The 25,549-nt window shown below is 45.2% G+C and overlaps 1 long non-coding RNA gene across 4 annotated transcripts in view; it reads left to right on the top strand.

Moving 5' to 3' along the window:
• Positions 1-25,549, top strand: part of LOC113602279 (uncharacterized) — a 53,417-nt gene that overhangs the window by 13,319 nt on the left and 14,549 nt on the right. The window lies entirely within an intron of this gene.

Raw genomic sequence — 25,549 nt, 5'->3', positions numbered from 1 at the left:
CCTGGCTGACCCTGGTGCTTCTTCGTGTGACCCCGCATGGCATGGCATGGTGTGCCCCCTCCTCTTAGGAACTGTAAGTTCCTAAAGTTCCTAAAACTGTAAGGTTTTTTTTTTTTACATTTGTATTCATCCTTATAACAACCATGCAGTGCATGTTATATAACATATGAGCATGCCAGAGGGTTCCCTTGTACCACTTCTTTTGTAAAATTAATTTATTTATTTTGGGAGACAGAGAGCAAGGGAGGGGGAAAGAGAGGGAGAGAGAGAATCTGAAGCAGGCTCTGCACTGTCAGCACAACAGAGCCCAATGCGGGGCCCTAATTCACAAACCGTGAGGTCGTGACCTGAGCTGAAATCAAGAGTCAGACGCTTAACTGATGGAGCCACCCAGGCGCACTCCACCTTGTACCCCTTCTAAGTCAATACCCACCCACCCAGAGGTAACCACTATTCTGGCTTCTGTTAAGTTTTAGGTGTTCTTGAACTTGGTATAAATGAAACCCTTTTGTATCTGGCCTCTTAACACTCATCATTGTGTCTCTGAGATTCATCCCTGCTTCTGCACGTGTTTGTAGCTCATTCTTTTTCGTTGCTGGGTAGGGTTCTCCTGCATCAGGCTGGGACCTACAGGGCTTGCGGCTGGGACGTAGTGAGCTCCCCTTTCGGTGGCAGCCGTCGTCTGGTCTGTTGGTCTCACCAAACCTGAATAAAACCATGATCCCTGGTACATTTTAGAATACCTGAGCACCTGGCATAGGGCCTTTCATGTAGAAGGCAAATGATAAGTATTTGCAGAATTGAATAAATGGGTGGGTGGCTGAACAGAGCCTTGAGAATTTAGAGGGGGCCTGGGCATGACATGACATGGCTGGTCCAGCCGTGGGGGATGGATGCCTGGCTTACTTATTTCATGCTCTTTCCTCTGTCCTAAGAAGAACCTTAGGCAATTATAGCCCAATAATAGTATGGAGGGACCAGGAGACTCTCTGAAAAGGAGCAATCAGACTGAAGAGCCAGGGCGGAAGAAAAAGGTGCGAGTCCAGCATCCCTGACCATGCGGAGCCCATCACGGTGTTTGTAAATGGCAGTGATGAATGAGCATGCTGTGCATATATGTCACCACGCCCGGCCTTCTCCCCTCCTTCCCCTCACATTCTCTCTCCAGGATAAAAGATGCTTGGTGCTAAAGAACCCTTGTCTCTTCTATTCAGAACTGGGGGAAACTGACAAACTCCATTCTAGTTCATTAGACCCTGCGGTGAATTATGGGAAATGGAGGGAACTCATGACTGGAGCACACTTAATGAACCCAGGAACTCCAGTGATGGATGGATAGATGGAAATGAACATTAATCTACTCTCGGTCACTCCGATGATGTCATTTTTAACCAACCGTGAACATCACCCAGAAGCCAACCTGGAGACAGAGCAGTGATGATGGGGGGGTGGGGGGTGCGGCAGCCAAGAGAGAAATATTAACCGGATTTCAGAATCCTGACAGTGGGTCCTTCTACGAGTTCATTGAAATGCTCCACTTAGCTCTTGAATTAAAATAAGACAGGGCTAAAACTTTAATCAATCCAGTTCAGCCGCCACACTCAGGCACGAGCAGAGAATAAAATGAAGGTCACAGGAGAAGTCCGGGAGAGAGAATTTGACAGTCTGTGCAGATGAATGGGGTTATGCCAAATGGCCTTTGAGATGAAAAGGAGGCCCAGGCCGGCAGTTCATTTAGAACAGGAGTGGCAATCTGTCGATAGCGGGTGCCAGATTCCTGATCCCTGTTTTTCTAGAGGATGCAGGTGTGTGTGTGTGTGTGTGTGTGTGTGCGCGCGCACGCGCGAGTATGTGCTCACCTGCCCTAGTGGAAAAATAGGTGAGAAACTGCTAAAAACAAAAACAAAACCCCTCTTCTTCAATGTTTACTTAATTAGAAACTTATTTATGTTCGTTAGCAACTAATTTCCATGGAGGGTTATTCCATTTTGATGCACGTGGTGTTTCTTCACATATTTAGATTGCTTAGTCTGAACGCCTGAGGAATTCATAGAGGTGGTGGGGATTTAGAAACCCAGTGCATACAGCTGGCAGGCCAGGCTTGTGGCAGTGTGGTCATAAGCAGCTAATGAGGGTGAAGAGCAGGAGAGCAGGGGACACCAGGGTCCAAAGGCCAGTTTCTCCTGCATTTTTGCCTTGGTCCCTGGCAAACACCCATCCACAGGGTACAAGGGAGGCCGGCTGTCCCCCATGTGCCTGCAAGAGGCCTGGCGGTGGGGAGAGGACACTGGGCAGGCCGGCTGTCCCCCACGTGCCCGCGAGAGGCCTGGCGGTGGGGAGAGGACACTGGGCAGGCCGGCTGTCCCCCACATGCCCGTGAGATGCCTAGCAGTGGGGAGAGGACACTGGGCAGTGGCCTGGCAGTGAGGAGACAGAAGGATACCGTGAAGACCTTGGGGGCCATCGGTCACATCTGATGTGACTGCAGCCCAGACATTCCCTATTGTGACACCCACCTTCATTGCCTTGGCCCTTCATAGCCAGAAACCTAGACGCTACTCTAGGAAAGGATGAGACAGGCCCTGTATTAAGTAAGTCTATCTCTGTCCTTTCTACCCAGAAAGCCTAATAGCACCCTGCTTGCCTGCCAGCTCTCTGACTTCTCTCTCCCTCCCTCCCTCCCTCTCTCTCTCTCTCTCTCTCTCTCTCTCTTGCTCTCTACACTGGTCTCCTTGCAGATCTGTCTATGCCAGGACACACTCCTGTCTCAGTGCCTTTGCATTTGCTGTTCTCACTTTCTAGAGTGTTCTATGCCCACATACTCTCATGGTTCCCCTCCCATTCCACTGTTTAAATGTCACATTTCAGAGAGGCCTTCTCTGACATTTCATTTAAAATAACACCATCCCCCATCACTCTGTGTCCTGTTTTGTCTTTAGAGCACTGATCACCACTGACATTATGTATATGTGTATGTAGATGTATGTATATGTCGTGTGTGTGTGTGTATAATTTGTGTATTGTGTACTGACATCCTCAATAGGATGTCAGCTCCATGAGAGCAAGGACCCGGTATTTAGTGCCCACGGTGCTCAGTGCCTGTGCATGAACACTTCCTGAATGAACGTGTGAATCCACCTGGGCACGTGTGGAGCACAGGGGACTTGGCTTCAATCCGCCCCTCAGGGCTTCTGTCACACACCTCTGCCTTTGGGACCGGCCATTTAAGCCCTCTCTTCTCTCTACTTCTCCACTCCCTCAGCCCAGAGAAACTTTATCTAGCCTGGGGCAGAGCTGTCTGGCTCTGACTGATCACGTATTCTTCCAAATCTATTATTTATGCCTCCACCGTATGCCCAGAGTCCTTCAGGCCTGAGGCTTCTTACACTCAAAAGCCGTGCTTTGAAACACATAAAGCTTTCTTCCCCCTTAAAACTATAGTCTCTACTGTGAGTTTCCAAAAGCCTGTTTTGTAACGAAGAAGCGAAAGCTGGATTCCTTTTACTGCATTTTGCAATGTCATCGCTTTCCTGATGCAGGGCCCGTGAAGGTCCCTGTGGCTGCCTGCATCAGAGAGCAGGCCAGAGGGTAGAGGATAGGGTGGGGTCGGTGGGGCCAAATACTATCTCCTCACACTCTGGAGAGAGGAACTCCCAGGAAGTATTGCAAGTGTAAATGACCTCAGTGAGACCTCTTGAAAAGCACTTCCTAATTGTTGTTAAGGAATTAACAAACACAACGAAAAATAATAAAACCCAGTGCTACTGGGGATGTGGGGAAACAATGCATTAGTCGATGCAGCACTCATTTGCTCCAGGATTTCTAGAGAGCAGTCCGGCGTAACAAGAGCTATGAGATAGTTAATCCCGGTAATGCGCTGGTATTGCCCTGGTAACCCCCTCGGGGGAATACACTCAATGAGTATAAGCCGGAAGGAGCAAATGAAAAAGCAAAATTTGTTCAAAGATAATTGTGGCAGTATTTAGCAACAATGAAAACATCCGAGACAGGACAGAGGTTAAGCAGACTGTGATGGGTTAAGATAATAGCCAAGTAGCTAAGGATAGTAGCCGAGTCTGGGGTCAGGGTAGGATAACTGCTTTAACAAACGACATCAAAGCTTATCACCGTAAATGTTGATTTCTTGCCCACATCACAGTCCAGTGTGGGTCAGTTGAGTCTACTGTACAAAGTCACTCAGGGACCCGGGCTCCTGCCATTTATTGGCTGCATCATTTCCTCTCTGTATCTGATAGATGCATGAGGGAATGAAGGGATAACAGAGGACCGCAAGGGAGATTTCATGAACCAGATCTGGAGGTGGGGAGGGGGGCAACATTAAGACTACACTTTAGTGGCCAGAATGCCGCCATCTAGCCTCACTTAACTGCAAGGGAGGCTGGGAAATGTAGTCTCACTACATGCCCAGAGTGTGAGGGTGATAGGGTTTGGTGGACACGTAGCAATGTGGCATCATCAAAATGATACGCTTGTTGACTCTGCTGATCCATGGGAACTCAAATACTAAATAATAATAAATAGAAAAGGCAGAACACAGAAGCACTAATTAGGACTAATTGCTAAGAACTATGTAATTGCAACTATGTATATTCACCAACTTGGAAGTGATTTTAGAGTATAACGGGCTTCGTAGTTGTGTAGGGTCTTGTTTTCCTCCTGTGAAATGACAAAGCGTGATAAGCGGAGAGACAGTGGGTGCGACAGGGACACCCTGTCCCCTAGGGACAGGAACCCAAGGTTGCATTCTGTCATGCTGTTTACCTTTTTGAGACTTTTTTGTGAAAAATACTGAGGCTTATCTCAGTAATTTTTTTTTCTGGCTATAAGGTAAATATTTTCCCTGTCACTTAAAGTTATTCCAAATATTCATGTCTTTACAATATTCCGTTCTGTAGATATGCCATAATTTAATTTATTTTTTTTAGTTGTGTAAAATATTTTTTTATTTTTAATATAATTTATTGTCAAATTGGCTAACTTACAGTGTGTACAGCGTGCTCTTGGTCTTGGGGGTAGATTCCCGTGATTCATCGCTTACATACAACACCCAGTGCTCATCCCAACAAGTGCCCTCCTCAGTGCCCATCACCCATTTCCCCTGCCCCTCAAACCCCCACCCCCATCAACCCTCAGTTTGTTCTCTGTATTTAAGATTCTCTTATGGTTTGCCTCTCTCCCTCTCTGTTTGTAGCTATTTTTTCCCCTACCTTTTCCCCCATGGTCTTCTGTTAAGTTTCTCAAGTTCCACATATGAGTGAAAACATATGAAGATATGCCATAATTTAAACCACTCTCCTATTAGGGGACATTGTTTCCATATTTTATTGTTATAAATCTCTCTAAAGAATGTCTTTTACATATATTTCAGCCCACCCTTCTGATCACTTTTTAAGACTGAGTCCTTAAAGAGGAGTCACCAGGTTAGAGAGTATAATGATTTTCAAGATTCTTGATACATAATGCCAAACCACCTTCCAGAAAGATCATATAGTTTCTATTCCTCTCTCACTTTACCCCTGCAGCATCTGGCACGATCAATCTTTCTATTTTATTTTAGTTTTTTGCTAATTTAAAAAGCAAGAAGCTCTACCTGGTGACTCTGTTTTTTAGTTTATTTGATTACTTTTTTATGGCTGAATAGCTTTTCTTATGTGGATTAGGCAGACATTTGTATTTTCTGTCTTATAAATTGTCTATTCATGACCTTCCCCCACTTGAAAACTTCTTTTTCTTATTGATTTGTATGGATGCCTTATATATTAAGAGTATTAACCTTTTGCCTGTCATGTGTGTGGCTCATATTTTTTCAGTTTATTGTTTGCTTTGCTTTTATTTTTTATATCTAGAGGTTTAAAATCTTTGTGTGATATAATCTATTAGTCTTTTCCTTTGTGACCTCCTACATTGTTTTATGCTTGGAAAATTCTTTCAGTGCAGAGAGCAGATAAATAAATACTTACCTACATTTTCTTATAGTTTTAAAAGTAATTTTTGGGTATCATAATTTTGATATGTCTGGAATTTATTTTATTTTGCCATGTGAAATGAGGACTTAGAGGTTTTCTGCCACCAGAGAGCCGATTTTTCTAAAATCACATGTGAACAACTTATTCCTTTGTCACTGACTTGTGATGCCTCCTTTATTAGCTAGGATGCCCTTATTAAAGTGCAGATTTTAGAAGCCGTAAGGTGGAAATAATAATCAGTCGCCGAGTACCTAAAGTTGCCATGAAAATCAAATGAGAGAAATCTATGTGAAGGGGAAATTGCAAATTCTGAAGCTTTCTACAGATGCTTTGGTGGCTAACGAAAGTTAAGAAAGAGAAAGAAAAAATAGATGCCAACGTGCTCACCATGTTCTTACAGAAAGCGTATGATGATTATAGGCAAGTAATGTGATGTAGGGCTTGAACCACTGTAAGGATAGTAAGGCCTTTCATGTTTTCCTGTTTCATAATCATGTGTCTCTTTGCTGGTATTCCCATGCTGCCAAAGCCAGGAGGAGAAAAGGTGGGCTGTTTTTTTACTCAAGTCTTATAAAAGTGGGGAGAGAATGGTTTGGGGAGGAAAAGGATGGGGGTTTACAGTTGAAAAAAAAATGAACAGCAGAGAAATCTAGAGATTTCTTGTCCTTATGCCCCAGGTCTCCAGACAAGAGCTGACTGGAGTCAGCAATTCAGTTAACTGAACAAGGGGGGATGGAAGTTCTGCCATGAGCATGGCACATGGGCTTGGCGAGAGACACATGGAATGGAACAGACTGTCATGTGTTCCAAGGCAGACTAGCCCATGAAAAAGCCAAGGAAACTCAGGTAATACATGACCAAGGGCCAAATGGGGGCCCAGAAGAGCCAGTGGGAATTGTTAAGCACTCCTGGGAGAAAAAAAGAACAGCCAATAAACATACGCTTTTTTGTGTGGGATCAGTTTAGAGAAGAGCATGCAGAAATGGCAGCAGTAGGCAGGTTCAGAATATAAACAGAAATGACCCGAGATCAGGTTTAGGTCCGTTCCCCTGGATAGCAGACCGAGAACGGACCCACGGGGACAAGGGAGCCACACACCAGGGACCGAAGCTTCCGTGGACAATCTGAGCAAGGGGCAGTTTTGTTTGTCAGTTTCTTAAAAAATAAAAGCTGTTCCCCAGGAGCAGAAACTTCGGGACAGGAGCAGGTTTGGGAAGAGAAGAAGGAGTAATGGACAAATGGCTGGACATTTTCATGGCATTTTAGTTCATCATGCAAACCCTTAGTTGAAAGTGGTCTTCAAAAGGTGATGTGCTCCTACGTAACAATCAGCTCTGGGCTGCTGTACTCCTGATGAACTTGATCTCCGTGACTTTGGGTTTGACCCTGCCCCAGGAATGGAGAACATCTGACACTCTCACTTTCTTATGGATTTGATCATGTCCATCCCCACCGTGCAAATGTCAGGCCCCCCAGCCCTCCTGCTCCCCCAACTTCTCTTCTTCCATTTTTCAGTGCAAAACAAAGTCCTGAGTGCTCAGTATTCAGAAGGCTGTGAGTCTAGACAGGGAATTGTTAATTTTTTTTTTTTTTCCATGGAGGACAATGGTGAAAGAGCTAATATCCACTCCACGTGGCCCTGGGTAATTTTTTCTACTGTCATCTTTAAGGATGATGCACAACGTGTGAATATGGCCCACAATTGAGGCCTAATTATGATTCTCCAGTGAGTGTGCTGCATTTTGGAGGAAGTCTTAAACGAGCACTTAAGCAGTAATGCCTCTGAGCACACCACTGTGGATTTGGAGGAGAGCTTTGATTCCTGCACCAGGAGCAGACTACTCCCACGCTGCTCCCACAAGCGCTTTTATCACCAAGTTATTAGACCATTATGGTCTACGATGGTCTTTTACCGCCTTTGATTTTTTTCTGTTGTCAGATGTGAGGAAAGTGATGTGTAATACGATCCAAAATGCTCTTGTTTGTTTTAATCTACTGTTTTAATATATTGTGGCTTCCTGCCATGACCCTTCTCTGGCAAGGCCCTCGGGCCCTTTGGAGATGGTGCAAGCCTGGAATGTGCCGGGCACTTTGGGGCTATGGCCTAAAGTGTGGGCATGCAGGTTCCTGCCAGGTGGGGACTCAGCCACATGGACGCTGGAGGTCACCCGGAAGGAGAGTGGCCTGGGCACTGGGCAAGTGGAACTAGCCCCCCAAAGAAATGTCTTACAAGCTCTGAGTCCCAGCGGGTGCTTGCACCAGTTTGGGGGTCCAAAGCCTTCTTGGGCTTGAGGTTTAGGTCAGTCTCCCAAAACCCAGCTTGGCATTGTTGAAGAGAGACTTGCCTCCAAGAAGTATTTCAAAATGAGACTTTAATGCGTTAGGACATGGTTCCAGGTGATGTAGATGGTATGTGACAATCGTCCGAGAAACTCTGGTCTTGGCTCTGTCACTAACTGGGCAAGTCCCTTTTCCACTCAGAGCCACTTGGTCCCTCATCTCTAAAAGGAGAGTGTGAGACTTAATGACGCAGGGTCCCTTCGTAATTTCCAGCCCTTTCCTTGAGACCCCCTGTCATCTTGCCAGCCTTTCTGGTGGTGAATGTCTTATACATGGGAAGCTGTTGGCTTGTGAAGGCTGTGACCAGAGCTATCTGTGCCCCCTTTGCTTTTGTGGTGATCACCAAAGTCATTCTGGAAAGCCCACTGGGAGAGATGATAGAGCCCAGTCCACTCTGCATGCTAGCCTGGATGCTGGCAGGGACGTTGATCACTCTTCTTGGCTTTTAGCAGTCAGGCCCTTAGAATAAGACACCTGCCTTGAGCCTTTCATTTAATCGCTCAGCAGAATCTTTTGAGGACAGAATATGTGTCAGTACCTTAGCTGTTTTCCTCCTTATACCGGCCCCATCAGACATGCAGGAATGGTGTTTATGTGCTGTGTACAGACAAGGCAGCCAAGGCTCACAAGTGTTAGGGAACCACTGCAGAACAGAGAGGGTCTGCACAGAGACTAGAATCCATGTCTCTTCACCACTAGGCCAGTGTCCTCACCCTATATTGTAGATGACAAAACACAGACAAACCCTTGATCCTCAGTTCCCCCAAGCACTCATTGTTAGAGAAGGAGAGGGGGAAGGGTTGGTAGTGTCTCTACACATAAAATGTTTCAAATTAAGAACTTTGGAGAGAAGATTGGAAGGCATGTGCCTGGGCTCAGCTTAAAATTTTTTTATTTATTTTTGAGCGAGAGAGCACAAGCAGGGGAGAGACAGAGAGAGAGGGGGACATAGAATATGAAGCAGGCTTCTGGCTCTGAGCTAGCTGTCAGCACAGAGCCCGACGCAGGGCTCGAACCCATGAACTATGAGATCATGACCTGAGCCAAAGTCAGACACTTAACTGAGCCATCCAGGCGCCCCTGCCTGGGCTCAGTTTAGACTTCCATTGGGTCAGATAGTCATTGTCAGTGTAAAAACCTATGCTTTGCCTAACAAAAGTTCCACCATGAAAATCAAATTCAAAAGTCAAACCTTTGCTCATTATCTTTTGGGCAACAGTGGCTTTGGAAGAGGAGGGATATTTCCCTTAAAGATAATTGGTCTTTTTATTCAAGATGGCAGCTGAACACAACATCCCAGCATAATGACAGTGAAGATGTCCAAAAATGAATAAATCCCATAACGGCACTGAGAATGGAAGTGGGGAAGGTACCAGCAGCCCCGAGATTCTAATTTCTGTCAGAGATTCAATTAATACACCAAAACAGAGATATATGCAGAAATGATCTGAGCTGTCTGGAGAAGGCTAGGGCTCCTCATGTGTATGCTGGTGCTTTATAATAAGACCCTTTAAAAACATTGGTGGCGAGTGGGGAAGGGGTATAGGGAGGTGCCAGCTCTCAAGAACTGAGCTCAGCATCAGCTGCCACCATTGCCCTGATTCAGGTGAGAGGCCAGGTCATGTGTGGAAGTGCACGCCTTCTTAGAGGAAACCCATCACCCTCCTGTATCAGTCAACTGAGCATTTTGTGCATAAATATGAGTGGGCAATCCAAGACTGTGAAGGAAAGAAACAAGCACTACACAAGAGAAGACAGACATGAAGAAAAAGGAAAAAAAAATACCTTTGGAATGAAAACAATTTTTTTAATTGAAGTATAATTGATGACAGAAATTTTAAGACTCTCACGAGAGTCCTTAGAGAGATACAAGATCTCGTACCCATAAAGAAAGAACAGGCTGCTACGAAAAAAGCCTACAGAAAACAAAAAGAGTTCATAGAAATGAAAAATATGACTGCCAACAGAAAAATCAAATAAAATGGCTGCAGATGAGTTTCATGAACTCTCTCAGAGCCCTGAGTAATATGGTGAAAAGATGAAAAATAATAGAGGAAAATGAAGAGATAAAATATCAGTCTAAGAGCACTAGCATTCAAGTAATGAGAGGTCTGGGAAGAAAGAACAGGAGAGAGGAAATGATGACATAAATTATAGCCTGAGCATTCTAACAATTAAAGAAAAACACGAGTTTTAAAATTTAAAAGTCATACTGATTTCTGAGCAGGAAAGTGAAAAACTCATATCTTTTTTTTAATGTTTATTTATTTTGGGGGGGGGAGAGAGAGAGATTGATTGTGAGCAGGGAAGGAGCAGAGAGAGAGAGAGAGAGAGAGAGAGAGAGAGAGAGAGAATCTCTCTGGAGCAGGCTCCAGGCTCTAAGCTGTCAGCACATAGCCCGATGTGGAGCCCAAACTCAACCCGTTAGATAGTGACCTGAGCTGAAGTCTGACCCTTAACCGACTGAGCCACCCAGGCACCCCACTCATATCTTTAGGTGAAGCAATAAAGCACAAAGATAAAGAGAATGTTCTAGACCTGCACTGTCCAATAGAGTAGCCAGATGCCATATGTGGCTATTGAGCACTTGAAATGTAGCTAGTCTAGGTTGAGATGTGCCATAGTTATAAAATATACGCTAGATTTCAAAGACTTAGTATGAGAAAAGTAATGTGAAATATCGAATTAATAACTTTAACTTTTTTAATGTGGCTCCTAGAAAAATTTTAAATTATATATGTATGAAGGTAAAATAAACACTTTTCCAGCCATCTGGGTTCAGAATGAATCCGAATCTTTTATCTACCAAGAAAACTTTCTTTAATACATTTATTTGAGGATGTCCTCTACCATGAGTACAGGAGAGAGATAAACAGCTAAGGGCCCAGGAAACAGTGATAAAATTCTAGATTTGAAATGGAAGCCATCCCAGGGTGATACCTCTGCAGCAGACCTAAAAGCCCAGCTCATATTAAAACATAAAGAGAACCCTAAAAAACTGCTCCAAGAATAGAATGGGGATCATTTAATAGGCAGCACGATTAAGAAGCTGGGAGCTGTTGACCTCATGAGGAAGAGTTAGATGGTTTGTTTTGTTTTGTTTTTTTGTTTTTTGTTTGTTTGTTTCTTCTCTCAGCAAGATAAAAGCACGGTTAGAAATGCCAAGAAAACGACTGGGAAACTAGAGAAGAAACTTTTAGTTCAAATACAAATGAGCAAAAATGTGGCCTGATCTTGAGCACTTGATGGAATACAAGAGGATCCATTTGACCTTAACCCTTGGACCATTCTCCTTTGAGGAGAATCAGTGACGATCATATTTCTTTTTCAATGGATCTAATCACACGACTTCTGCAGTGACTAATAGTCATATAATCACATTCATATAATTGTAGTTAAATGGTTACTAATTTTAATTTTTATAATCAAAACAGAAGTCTCAACTACAATTAGAGAAAAGCACGTATGTGCAATCATTGACCCGGTAAAGGTAATGCTCCAGCTGACAGAGGTCAACTTGTCAAAGGGGGAGGGAAGGTGAGTGCAGGGGTGGAGCCTTTTTCATTATATCTGGGGATGAGGCGAGAGATATTGTGTAGGGAAGGTGGAGCAAACAGAGAGGATCAGTTAAAAGTGTAAAAGCACTTTAATACGCCAGCGTGACTGACCAAACTCAGAAAAGGGAGAATCGAGTGGAAACGTAAGCTAAATTCTTCCTCTCTCAAAGAGAAAGGAGATAACTTGTTGTTGTTTACCACCGCTAAATCAAGAAATTGAGATCTGTGCATATTGTTTAGAATTATGGCAGTAACGTAGAAGAATGAAAAACAAAAGATTGACCGGGGTTGCCTCCAGAGTGTGGGACTTGGGTTGGGGATGGGGGAGAGAGATGGAGAGATGTACTTTTCTTTTTTTTTTCTTAATTTTTTAAATGTTTATTTATTTTTGAGAATGAGAGAGAGAGAGAGAGAGAGAGAGAGAGAGAGAGAGAGGATGGAGGGGCAGAGAGAGAAGAGGACAGAGGATCTGGAGCAGGCTTTGTGCTGACAGCAGAGAGCCCGATGTGAGGCTTGAACGCATAAACTGTGAGATCGTGACTTGAGCCGAAGTTGGGCGCTTAACCAACTGAGCCACCCAGGCGTCCCTATACTTTTCATTTAATGCCAGCCTGTGCTGTTGAAATTTTCAAACTTTATGCTTGTATTATTTTATAATACTTTATATCTATCATCTATCTATCTATCTATCTATCTATCTATCTATCTATCTATATTTATAAAACATTGGTGTTAACAATAGGTGTAAAGAAAGCCCTAATTAAAGAATTGCTTTTCCCTGCTGGTGACATTTGCTAGCTTGAGTCTTTAGGTAATGATGTATCTACTTGTCCTTTGGGGGGGGTCCCTACTCTGGCTGAGTTCCTGTTCTTTGCGTGGACACTTTCCATCATTCTAAATCAACTCATGCACTTAACAGTGCTCTTTAAGCCTTAATAAACATTGTATTAGCATTCACAGGGGATGGTATGGAAAGATGGGAGTTCATGAGAGAGGGGCTCTTGTCATGACCATTGTGTGTGTATTTGGCACAGAGAGGAAACAGATTTTCCCCGAGACTCTGGAAAACCTGACGGAGAAACTTACAGGGTCCTTATACATTTCCTCGGGATTGGCAGAAGAACCAAGGGCTCTTTGGGCTGCCCACGGCTCATTCTCCTGGCCCCAAGGAAATGTGCCTTAATCTGTCTCTTCCATCTGGCTTGTAGGCCCTGAATGTTCTGGTAGTGTGGTCATCAGAGGCCGTCGTATCTGGGCACTTCCCACGGGAAGTGGAGCCCCTGGGCTTCCAGGCTACTCTAGTACTCGCCTGAGCCATGGAATCGTGTGCTCCCCTAGCAGCTGGCTCTTCAGTGGCTCCAATCTGAGGCACAGGGCCCTACCTCTCAACAGAGCACTGCTCGTGCCTGCTCTCTGCTTCCATCAGTCCTCTACCAATCAGTGTGCTGCTAACACTCAGCTGGTTCTTGACCTCACTTCTCTTGCTTTGTTGGTTGGCTCTTGGCTCCTCTCCCCACGTGGCCTGACCCTTCCCATTCTTACCATTACCTACCGGCCTCTAGATCTCATGTCCCACCATGTAAAGGGTAAGATACTGGTGATACAAAAATGAGTAAGAGTCTGCCTTACTGCCAAGCACCTAAGGATAGGGGCTAATTGCCAGACGACGCAATCATGAATAGAGGGTTGAACTTTGATTTCCACCCCCAGACCTCCTGGGAGGTAAGAGGAGCGGGAGAGTAATTTCAGTCACCAGCAGATGGTGATTTAGTCAATCATGGCTGTGTAATGAAGCCTCCATAAAAACCCACAAGGAGAGAGTCCAGAGAGTTTCCATGTTGCTGAACACAGGAGATTCAGGGAGAGTGGCTTGCTTGGAGAGGGCACTGATGGCTCCACGCCCTTTCCCCATACCTTGCCCTGTGTACCTCTTCTGCAGAAGTTCTCGTAAGTAAAAAGTTTCTCTGAGTTCTGTGAGCCGCTCTAACAAATTAATCAAACCTGAGGAGGGAGTTGGGGGAACGTCCCGTCGATGGCTAGTTGGTCAGAAGCACAGGTAGAAACTGGCGTCTGAAGGGAAGGCAGTCATATAGGACTGAGCCCTTCATCTGGGGGGTCTGATGCTGCCTTTGGGACGATGGTGTCAGAAATTAGTTTAATTGTAGGATGCCCAGCTGGTATGCAAGATTTGCTTGCTTTTGGATGTGTGGGGACCCCCCACCACCGCATTGGAATTTGGGCATAGAAGCCCATTAGTACATCTTAGAGCATTTGTTTAAAACACATTCACCTTACTTTGTAATGTTATTTAACCATGTTATGTACATACCTTGACTTTCAATTGGATTATGAACTTCTGGAGGGAAGTGGACCATTTTACACTTTGTGTATGCTGTGGTTACTAACACAAATGCTGGGCCCAAATAAAGAGTGTTCCTACTTATTCGTAAAAGGAATAAGGAGACGGTGTACTTGTGAGAGTAAATAGACAGTAAATGCTGTGTTGTCTGGACTTTTACAAGCAGGAGATCTCCGGGAATAGGCATTTTTGATATCCTCTCTTGTAAATCACTGAACACGATCATTGAAATTCAGCTATAGTGCCGGCACATTTGAAAGATGTCTGATCAAAATGCAAAGTCTATGCGGTCTCCAATGACTTCAGCGAAGTAAAAATAAGCCTAGAGGGCGAAATAAACCTTTTCCTGAAACGTCACACAGGGAGAAAGCAGAAAGTTTCCCAAGTTTCTGGGAAATGACTAGTATATTCAAAGTGGGGTTTGGTTAGGAATGTAACAAAGCCAAAGGTGGTTTCGAGCAATAAGGGAGCAATTGGGAAGCATTGGTACCTGAATCAGGCTTGGGGAGGGAGTGACAGAAATGCAAATCCGATGCTGCTCCGGGGTCCCCTGTGACATAGAAACACCTGGAGGCAGAATCAATTTCTCACCCTTAAATGATGCCTGCGCTTTCTGTAGGTTGAGAGCACAGAGATAGGTAACTTTCAAAAGTTCTCAGGAAATGACAGGTAATTGGCTTAAAAATCATTGCTTCTGCCAAATCATTCTCTCCTGGCCTCTTTCCTCTCCTGGAGAAGGTTTGGTATCTCTATCTATCCTTCCTGTCCGGGCTCCAGTTTTGCAAGCCCAACTATTGGTTTGTGATGGTGTCCTGGCTTAGGAGAGAGGGGGTCGCCAGAGATCTAGGGCCAGTGGGGAGCAGGTCTGGAGGGAGCTCTCAGTGTGAGGACCCCGGCAACCTCCTGGAAGAGCCTGAAAAAGCAGAGAAAACTGCATCTGCTTTAGAATTTTGCTGGAGGCCTGGGCGGTTGGGTGGCTCAGTCGGTTAAGCATCAACTAACTCTTGGTTTTGGCTCAGGTCATGAGCTCACGGTTTGTGAGTTCAAGCCCTGCATTGGGTTTAGCACTGAACGTGTGGAGCCTGCTTGGGATTCTCTCCCTCTCTTTCTGCCCCTCCTCCCCCTCTCTGTCTCTCTCTCTAAATAACTTAAAAAAAAAAAAAGAATTTTGCTGAAGGCTTGCTGTGCATACACAATGTGTGTGTGTGTGTGTGTGTGTGTGTGTGTGTGTGTGTGTTATTGATCCAATGAATGTTTTCTGTTTGCTTGTTTGTTTTTTCCTGCGTTGAGAACTAAAGCATATTTAGGGGATGTTGTGCCAAACTGCTAAGATTGGAACTTTGTAGGCCCATCGTAGTGGTTTATGTGTGTGAGTTTTTGCTTATTGAACATGGAGCACAGTACCTGCCTCTGACCTGGACTCCTATGGGCTGCCCATCAGGATCTCCAGGGCTCAGTTCAGTTGTCTAAAGACACGTGGGAGCGGATAAAAAGGGATAGTCTAGTGGTTATCCCTTATTTTGAGGGAAAAACTCACTAGGAAGTAACTTGAAGTTTTCGCAAAATCCTTTCTCTTACCTGAAGGGGCTATTATTCTAAAGAAGATTTTGTCCCTGCCCACTTTTGAGAACATTTGGCACTCAAGAGCACTGCTGTTGGGGGCGTAATCCCCTCTTGGGGGCTCTCTGCTGTCTGGCCAGCCCCTCTGACACCACTAGATGTCCTTCTGGGCTGCTTAGTGCTGTCTGCTTGGCGGTCAGGGCCCATTGTCCACTACTCATGAACTCTGCAGGAAAGGACTTTAGCTTTAGGACATTGGAGATGGCCATCTTCAGTGTGGAATGTTACTGAATCTTCTTTATTTAAAATTTTTTAATATTTATTTTTGAGAGAGAGAGAGCATGAGTAGGGGAGGACAGAGAGAGACACACACAGAATCCGAAGCAGGCTCCAGGCTCTGAGCTGTCAGCACAGAGCCTGATGTGAGGCTTGAGCCCACGAACTGTGGGATCATGACCCGAGCCGAAGTGGGACGCTTAACTGACTGAACTACCCAGGTGCCCCTGAATCTTCTTTAAAAGTTTCCTCTTATACCACTGATAAGCATCTGTTATTTGTGGTTATATTGCTTTATTGATCTCCATGTCCCATGAGCAAACCGAATGACTTAAGCATGAGTAATATCACAAAGGAGCACAAGCACCTCTCAGAAGAGTCTGGTCTCCAATACGCTTCTGTTTCTCTAGGTTGTTCCTCTTGATTTATGCTTGAAGCTGTTTTTGGAAAAAGGAAACATCCTTCAAGTTAAAATTATCTTAGAAGTTAAGAAAACAAATTTAATAGAAAGTGACACCCAATGGCCCACCCAAATGGATGGGAGCCCATTATAAGTGAAGGAAATTCTCCTGGGTAGAAGTCTATCTTTGGGTTCCCCCCCACCATCTCCTCTTTTTGCTTTGAGCCATTTCATTCATGACACTCAGGCCAGTGAAGTTGCCTCCTGTAAGGAAGATGGCCTGCTGAAATGAGTTCATCCTGAATGTGATGGTGATTTAATATGCTGATCTTAACCTGGGTGTGTTTTCAAAGAGAATACCTTTCAAATGAAGGGCTCTGAGAAGACCCACATGCTGCTGATGTGAGTGTAGACGGGGGTAGCCTTTCTGGAGAGTAGTCTGTCATACTCGGTCTAATGAACTGTGTACACCTACCTTATGCCTGGCAATTCCACTCCTGGTATTGACCCCACAGACATTCTCACATGGGCAGTATGCGGCCATTCCCAAGGATACTCCCGGCAGTAGTGTTTATGGTGGCTGGGAGTGGGAATCAACCTGGGGCGGGGGGCGGTGGATGGGTAAAATGTGGTGATGCCCTCTGCGGGTTACCATGTAACACTTAAAGCCATTGGATCAGAGTATACACAGCAACATAAATGACCTTAAAAATTGGGTGATGAATGAAAACTATAAGAAACAGAACAAGAGCTCTAATGCAATATCATTTACATAAATTGAAAATGCATGCCCCCCAAATACACATTTTTTGAGACAGAGAGAGAGAGAAAGGGAGAGAATCCCACAAGGAGCGAGTGGGAGAGGGAGAGAAGTGGGGCTCACCCAGGGCTCGCCCAGCACAAGCGGGCCTTGTGCTCACCAGAAGTGGCGCTCAGGCTCACCCAGTGTGGGACTCGAACTCATGAACTATGAGATCATGACCTGAGCCGAGGTCAGATGCTTCACGACTGAGCCACCCAGGCGCCCAACGGTACACATTTTATATGAACAACTACCACCAACAACAACAACAACAAAAATCAGAAAACAAAAAAGCCACATAGCGTTGCTATGGGAACAGACTGGCGTGTGTCCCTCTTGACACTGCTGACATTTGAGACCGGAGGGTTCTTTGCTGTGCAGGGCTGCCTGGTGGCTCGTAGGATGTTTCGCCGCATCCCTTGCCTCCCCGCTGGATGCCAGTAGCGAGACCCGACAACGTTCCTGGACGTTGCCAAATGCCTCCCGCTGGGAAGAGCCACCCAGACTGAGAACCGCTGGCACAGCGAGCAAAGGTAAATGGATGAAAGAATATATGCAGGACATGGGCTTTATGGGAAAAGTGAATAAACTCAAATCGAAGATGCAAAGAGGGCAATAGTTAACGCCAAAGAGGACCCTGGGCGCGGCGGGGCTTCAGGCATCGGCATCAGAGTGGTTAGCACTTCCCGGTCACGCACCACAGAGGCACCTGTCCACTCCACTGTGCATGCAGGAGGGACAGACGTGTTCTTTGCTTCGTAGACCCTCAGCTTGACTTAATCCTGAGTTCTACGTGGCTAGATTTGTTCTGGAAGATACAGCTGCTTCTCTGAGGGGAGAGCGGCGGTGCCTCTGGTACAGTGGGTCATGGAGGACATGCCTTTCCTCGGCTCATGGAGGACAAGGACCCGGGGTCTCTTGTCTTCTGCTCTGCTCTGCCCTGTCGGTGGATGCGGGCCACTCTCACCCCGTGGAGCAGAAGTGCCACAAGACCTACACTCTTGACCTTCCTTTCGCTGTAGGATGCTGAGCAGGCCGAGGTCCGGCTAGGAGAGAGGCAGCTGAGGGGCGGTGGCCAGCCATGAGTAAGTGTGGGCAGAAAATGGTTTCGGAAGCTGCCCATGGCTCTGGATTTGACCTCACAGCGGATCGTAGAGAACACCGATATTTTACCTTGGGCAATTTTTCAAGGAAAGCAATGTCTCTAATTGTAGATGGGGCAGGTTGGGGGGAAAAGAGGCCTGTCACGCTCCTGTTCAGCCTTCATTTGTCATAAAACCCACTGGCAGAGTATTTTAGATCTTGTGAAATTTAGCTCTTGACAAACATATAATGTCATACAATTTAATCCATATGGGATCCAGGCCCTACAGTATTACAAGTGACACCCTATCCCTCTCCTCACTCGCTTCTCTTTTTCCCTTCCTCCTTCTCCTTCCTCGCTTCCTGTTTCTCCTCTTACCTTTCTCCTTTCTCCTCTTTCTGCAAAATGTTAACAGCAAATTACAATATCTAAACTGAAACAGAAAAAGTATAAATGACTGATTAACCATAGAACCAAGAGGTCTTGATCAAAGTTCAGCTGTCACATGACTCATACTGAGTGTTAGGGGTTGAATTGTATCCTCCAAAAAGTCATATGTTGAAGCCCTAAATACTGGTACCCCACGTGTGACCTTATTGGGAAATAGAGTCATTGCAGATGCAATTAGTTAAGATCAGTTCATACAAGAATAAGGTAGGCAGGCCCCTAATGCAATATGACTGGTGTCCTTATAAGAAAAGGGGGTTTTTGGACCCATACACACAGAGATAACATCCTGGGAACATGTGAAAGTAGATATTACAGCCATGTGTGTCTAAAAACCAAGAAATGAAAAGATTGCCCCAAACCGCCAGAAGCTAAGAGAGCAGCCTGGAACAGGTCCTTTCCTAGCACCATCCAAGGGAACATGGCCCTGCCTATACCTTTGGACTGCTGGCCTCCGGAAGATAATAAGTGTTGTTTTAAGCTGCTAAGTTTGCCCTAATTAGTTATGCAGCAATAGAACACTAATTCATACCCCAAATCTCCACTCCCAGGGGACCGGTCATATTCCAACAGCCGGGTGAGGAGGGAGCAAGGCTAAGCAGGATGGGGTGGCCTGAGCCATTATCATTGGGAGCATGAGCATGTGAAAAGGGGGCTACTTCCTTTGCTGATGTTGTCTCTTGCTTCATGATTTGCTTTCACGCTACTTTTAACACCTGTTCATTGCAGTCATGACCATCGTGTTAACGTATTGCCTTAGAAAATTATTGGAAAGATACTAGTTTTGTAAGATATGCTCAAGAACGGCAACGATTTCCCAACTTTCTCTCCACCGTCAGCAGTTCATACGCTGTTTCCATCCCCAACATCCGCACACAGGCTGAGGACAGCTGTGCCCTTCTCTTGGGAGATGTCCTGGCCCACAGCAATGCCTCCCACGCTGCTAGGTGGCCTCAAGCACCCAGAACCTTCAGCCTTTGTCCAATTTGGATCCCCCTTCAGTTTTAGTTCAGCTTACATCTTAGATGTTTAAAAAGGATAGAGCCTCTTAATTTTCTATTTCTAATCTTCAGGAGCCCTATCCAGTTGTTTTGGGGAACGTGTTAGGAACTTAGTTTTACCATTTCATAATATCTCAGTCTCTTGTTTAAACAGTCTGCTTTAGGAAATAGTTGAGTCTCTTAGATTTCCTCCCCTTTCCTTCCTCCTCGCCAAGTTTGTGTGTTTTATTTAGGGGAGCAGGGGGGAGAGTGGAGTGAAGGAAGGCATATAAGCAGGTGTGTTCGATTAGGTTCTCTGGGAGGTAGACCCAGAGACCGAAGATCCACATGCAGGTTTACCGGGAGGTGCTTTGGGGAGCAACCCCCATGAGGAGTGAGGAAAGCGGGACTGAAAAGAGGGAAAGGTTGGCCGGCAGTTTGGGGGGGTAAGTTCAGTTCAGGAGGATTACATTAGGAAAACCCTTTGGTCACAAATCCAATGCATGTTCTCCAATCCAGCTCTACCAATGAAATGGATTTTTAAAAAAGACTTTAATTTCTATGTCTCTTTCTCAATCCGTTCCGAATTCGGGAGAAGACAGGAGGATTTTTTGCTGGTCTGAAAATCGAGCCAGAGTGGTACAGGTGAAGGTAGTGATGACAATATCAATGATGGTAACGGTGAGGACCATTGAAAGCTCAGACGAGGTGATTCCAAAATAGTTCTGGTAGGAGATGTATTTGTAGCCACTGCTTCATGCCAACGCCAGCTGCTGTCTTTGTGGTTTCAGTTTTGCAGCTCTATTAGTATCCTTTAAAAATTCGCTCTCGTGGGCTCTCCGTGTACCCACAGCCAAGAGTGAACTCTTATTCCCGCTCTGTCTGCTTGTCGGTGGTTGGGAAGTCCCACATCATCGGCGTCAGCTCCCCAGAGTTCTAGACACATGTCCTGGATGGAGTTCCCCAAGGGTGAAGTGAAGACACAGAAATGGGAGCAGAAACGGGAACAGCTTCTGAATGGCCATCAACTATAACATCAAGCTGCGAACACATTTTATAGAGATGTTGGAAGGGCGTTTGAACTACCTTCACTTCTACAGACGTCTGCTTCTTAGCAGTCAGGATTTCCTGTGGAAAGAACGCGGGAGTAGGAGTCCCCAGCTGTGAGTACTAATCTAAGTTCTGCTCGAAACTGAAGGAAACTACAGGGATAAGAGCTTAGCCCTGGAGTCAGGCTGCTTCGCGGTGACCTGTGGCAAGTTACTTCATCTCTATGCACCAGTTCCTTCATCTGTGATGTAGGAGATAATTACAGTTCTTGCCTCATAAGTAGTTGGGAGAACAAAAGACAAACCATGTAAAGTGTTCAGCACAATGTCCAGCACATAGTAAATATTCGTCCACCTCAACTGTGATTAGATGAGTGTGAAGAAGGTGATTTAAACTCTTGGCACCTAATTATTCAATGGGGATAATAATACGCGTGCTTCAGGTTGTAGGGGAAAATGAGATGAATAAATGCGATATAAAGGATTATAACTTACATTGAAATTAACGTATGCTCTCCAATCTTTTCTAACATAGGATGTGGATAAAACCTGGACTTTGGGGGGCGCCTGGGTGGCTCAGTTGGTTAAGCGTCCAACTTCAGCTCAGGTCATGATCTCACGGTTCGTGGGTTCGAGCCCCACGTCGGGCTCTGTGCTGACAGCTCGGAGCCTGGAGCCTGCTTGGGATTCTGTGTCTCCCTCTCTCTCTGCCCCTCCCCCACTCACGCTCTGTCTCTCTCTGTCTCAAAAATAAATAAAAACATTAAAAATTAAAAAAAAACATGGACTTTGGTTGTAATGACTGTGACTCATTTTAAGAGACATTAGCACGGATAGTTCAGTAATGTGTGTCAGCTTGTTCACGCTTCAGTCTGGGGGCAGTAAATCGTCCTCATCAAGGGTGCGCAGCCTTGGATGGTGAGTGACCAGCGTTTCTGAAGGGCAGGACAGCCACCACTCACACCAGTACTCTTCAGCCACCATCTCAGTCAGCACCCGCTCTGCTCATTAGCATAATGAATGCAGAGGTGGCGTTTTAATGGTGAAAATAGTAGACCATTGATTATCATGAGAAGTGTGACAAATGGACCCTGGTGTGAGAGATTAAAGGTATTTAAGGTAATTGGGTTGGAGAGCCCCTCCCACCCTCCTTTGCATGCATAGGGTGTAAGAGTCCAGTGGCACCTTCAGCGTGCACTGTTGGGGAATATGCAGGAGGTCTGATCCCTAGAAGACCTGTGTTCCATCCTTGGTTGAGGAAGTTGCTTTTTGTCTGATGCTGCCCAAGGGCTAACAAAAGCCTGCCTCTGGAATGTTGCTGGGTCTGTCTAGAATATGGATAGAGGTCCCTGTAGGACAGAGAACTCAGACTTCGTTGAGGTTATACAGCGGGTAATATACATAGCATAGTGACTAATTTGCTCATTAGAATTGGTTAAATTCTCCTATGTGGCAGTATTTGGTCTTAGACTCACTTTCTTTAAAATCTGACAGGGAGTTTTGGGGATGTAGATAATTGCCCATCTCAGAGGCTTTGGGTGGCTATGATTAGCAACCACAAAGAACCCAAATTTTGTATAGGACCAAATTGGCTTAGTCAATTCATGACAATTTTTATGAATAGTTCTTGCAGGGCAGAACAAGTGAGTTTAGGGGCTCAGTCAAGTGTCCAACTCGTGGTTTCGGCTCAGGTCAGGATTTTGTGAGTTCAAGCCCAGTGTTGGGCTCTGAGCCAGCAGGGCGGAGCTTGCTTGGGATTCTCTGTCTCCCTGTCTCTCTGCCCTCCCTTACTTGCACCATCTCTGTCTTTCTCAAAAGAAAAAAAAAAAAACCTTAAAAAAAAAAGAACAAGCAAATGTATTCTTCTACTAGTTACACTTCTATTGTCGGGGCTAATTGTTAAGTAACGTCTTATGAAGTGGTATTTACAGGTACGCACTTGTACAGATGCCACAACATGGCTCTCCTTTCCTTGGGGAATCCACGTTTAAATAGGCATTTTCAGGTGGGCTTTGAAACGGATAGTCCTGGGCTCAAATATCCTAGCTCCACTAGTGTTGTCCAGGGCAAGTTACCTAACCTCTCTGAGCCTCAGACTTCTATTTTTATGAAATGATAGCTATCTTCAATAGCTCACATCCATACCTATCGCGCTGCCTGATGTTCGCAATAACTTTGCCAACTAGGCAGGACAGTAGCATATTGTCATATTCTTATGCCCAGTAGATAGGAAAATTGAAGATCAGAGAATTTAAGTGACTTGCCTATGTTAGCAAGAGGTGGACCTGGCGCCTAAGTTCAGATCTTCTGACTCAAAATCCTGGTTTCCCTCCCATGCGAGAGCTAAGGTAAAAATGGAAACACGATGCAGACATCTAAATATTAATCATGTGAAGAGCATACTGTGCATTTGAGGTTGGTTATGTGGGGAGAGGGATGTTATCTCTTCCTCCAAATCCAGATTACTTGGCCACGCTTGAGTGGTGCTCAGCTGAATGTGTTAAGAAAATGTAGTACTTAGAAACCTACATGAGGCGAGAGAGGCCTTTTTTTGAGCAGCCCGGTTTGGGGTGATCCCCATTTCTTCTGAATTCTGGGCGGTTTTTGATTGTGCCATTTATTTGGCATCTAGCAGAGATGACTCCATAGACATAGTGATTTCATGGTGTATGTTTTATCGCTGCAACCAGAGAGAGTGTGCCACGCGAATCTCCAGTCCCTGTGGTACATACAACACTGAATGACTAGGTCCAAGGGGGTCAGTTCTGACGTCTGGGTCCGAATGCTGGTGTTACCACTTACTCTGGTTCTACCCATGTAGCCTCATGTAGCATGACGGTCCCTGCCCCAGCCTACTGCACAAGGTTGCCATGTACTGCAAGGAAGGAGGGTTATGGAGGTGACAGCATAGTGAGTGCTTCCAGGGTTGGGTGCCACCATTATTTTTACTTCCAGAAATAATTATTCTCCATGAACAGTTGTGGACTGACCAGTGTTTCCTCCTGCTTGATAGGTCTCCAGGAATTTGTTCCTGCTTTTTCTTTTCCTTTCACAAGTACTTTCCCTTCTTAAAAATCGCCCCATTAAAGAGTCCAGGGAACAGATAAAAGTAAGAGAAGGGATTTGTAAGGACTGTGGCTAATACCTTTGGGTATTTTGGCGGCCCCTGGGTGGTTCATTCGGGGTTTTGGCTCAGGTCATGATCTCACAGTTTCGTGGGTTCAAGCCCCGCATTGGGCTCGGCACTGACAGTGTGGAGCTTGCTTGGGATTCTCTCTCTCTCCCTCTCTCTCTGCCCCTCCCTTGCTTGCACTGTCTCTGTCTCTTTCAAAAATAAATAAACTTAAATAAATAATTTTGGGTATTTGACTTAAGGATACCCTTTCCCATCAAATGACTCCAACCAAAGTCTCGACGGATGGCCTCATGTCAACAAGCTTCCCAAAACAGAAAGTATTTCCCTCCAATGAGTCCAATCCAAAGGGTCAATCAAAGGGTCCACCTACATTACAAATTTCTTTTGTTTCTCTGTCCTGATGAGGCTAAAGTGAGACCAGACGTCTCTGAGACTTGAAACTTCCCAGCTTTAGCCACTGTTTAACTTTCTGAGTAACAGTGATGGATTATTCAAGGCAGAAGATAGCAGAGGTAGAAGAGGTTTTGGTGATCATCTAGTTTAGACATGTTTATTGTTCTCTAAGATGGTCTTCTTTGTCCAGAAGCCTGAATAAATAAGGGCATGCCATTTGGGGAAGAAAGATGCCGATAGCAGATAAGAAGGATTCCATCTTAGAACCAAAGGCCATGCTATTTCAACATCTCCATGATTGGCCCCAAGGTCGTGCTTGGCCCAGTGCTCTTCCCTGCATGTGCCTGAGGTAGCCCAGAATTCCTCCAGAGTATTCTAGCAGGAAGAGCTCCGTGCACAGCTCCTGCCTTCCCAGGGCTTCCCACCAGCCCTGCACATGGAATAGTGGGCAGATACCAGTAGCTGAGGCTGGTAGTTCATTTACCAACAAAACAAGCATCTAAATCATTGTGTTTGCGCAGATTTTTTTCAATCCTGTAAAGTCAGCCTACAGGTGATAACCTGCACTACAAGTTTGGAAGTTGTAAATAGTTTTCTTATAAAATGAGTCCAAGCTATACAGTAAAGGTATTTGAAAGAGTGGGCACAGATTAGGGTTGGAGTTGTGAAAAAATAAAAAAAAGAACCGGTAGGCTTTACAGTAGTGTTTTACAAATTTGGCTGGACCTTCGTTTAGAGTCTCTAGGAGAACTTTAAAACGTATAGATTATAGAAGATTGCACAAAAAAAAAAAAGTGCATGTTTTTCACTCCTCCTTTGGCAATGTGATTGTGCACCTCTTCCCACCAAGACCTAGAGTCTCTTTTCACTCTTCTCCCTGTGAATCTGGGCGGGACCGAGCCGGTCCCCCTGGGGAGCTGACAGGCAGATACATGAGCCAGCCAAGACAAGAAGAGACACCCAGCTGAGACCAGTCCAAATTGACAGCCAACATGGTGGCTTCTTTGAGTGTGTATGTGTGTTTGAACATGTTTTTTTTTTTTTTAATTTTTTAAAATGTTTATTCTTGAGAGAGAAAGAGAAACAGAGCATGAGTGGGGGAGGGGCAGAGAGGGAGAGAGACAGAGAGACACAGACAGAATCTGAAGCAGGCTTCAGGCTCCAAGCTGTCAACACAAA

The sequence above is a fragment of the Acinonyx jubatus genome, chromosome D3, assembly GCF_027475565.1.
Source record: "Acinonyx jubatus isolate Ajub_Pintada_27869175 chromosome D3, VMU_Ajub_asm_v1.0, whole genome shotgun sequence".
Lineage (NCBI taxonomy): Eukaryota > Metazoa > Chordata > Mammalia > Carnivora > Felidae > Acinonyx > Acinonyx jubatus.
This window is presented reverse-complemented; position numbering and strand designations above follow the sequence as displayed.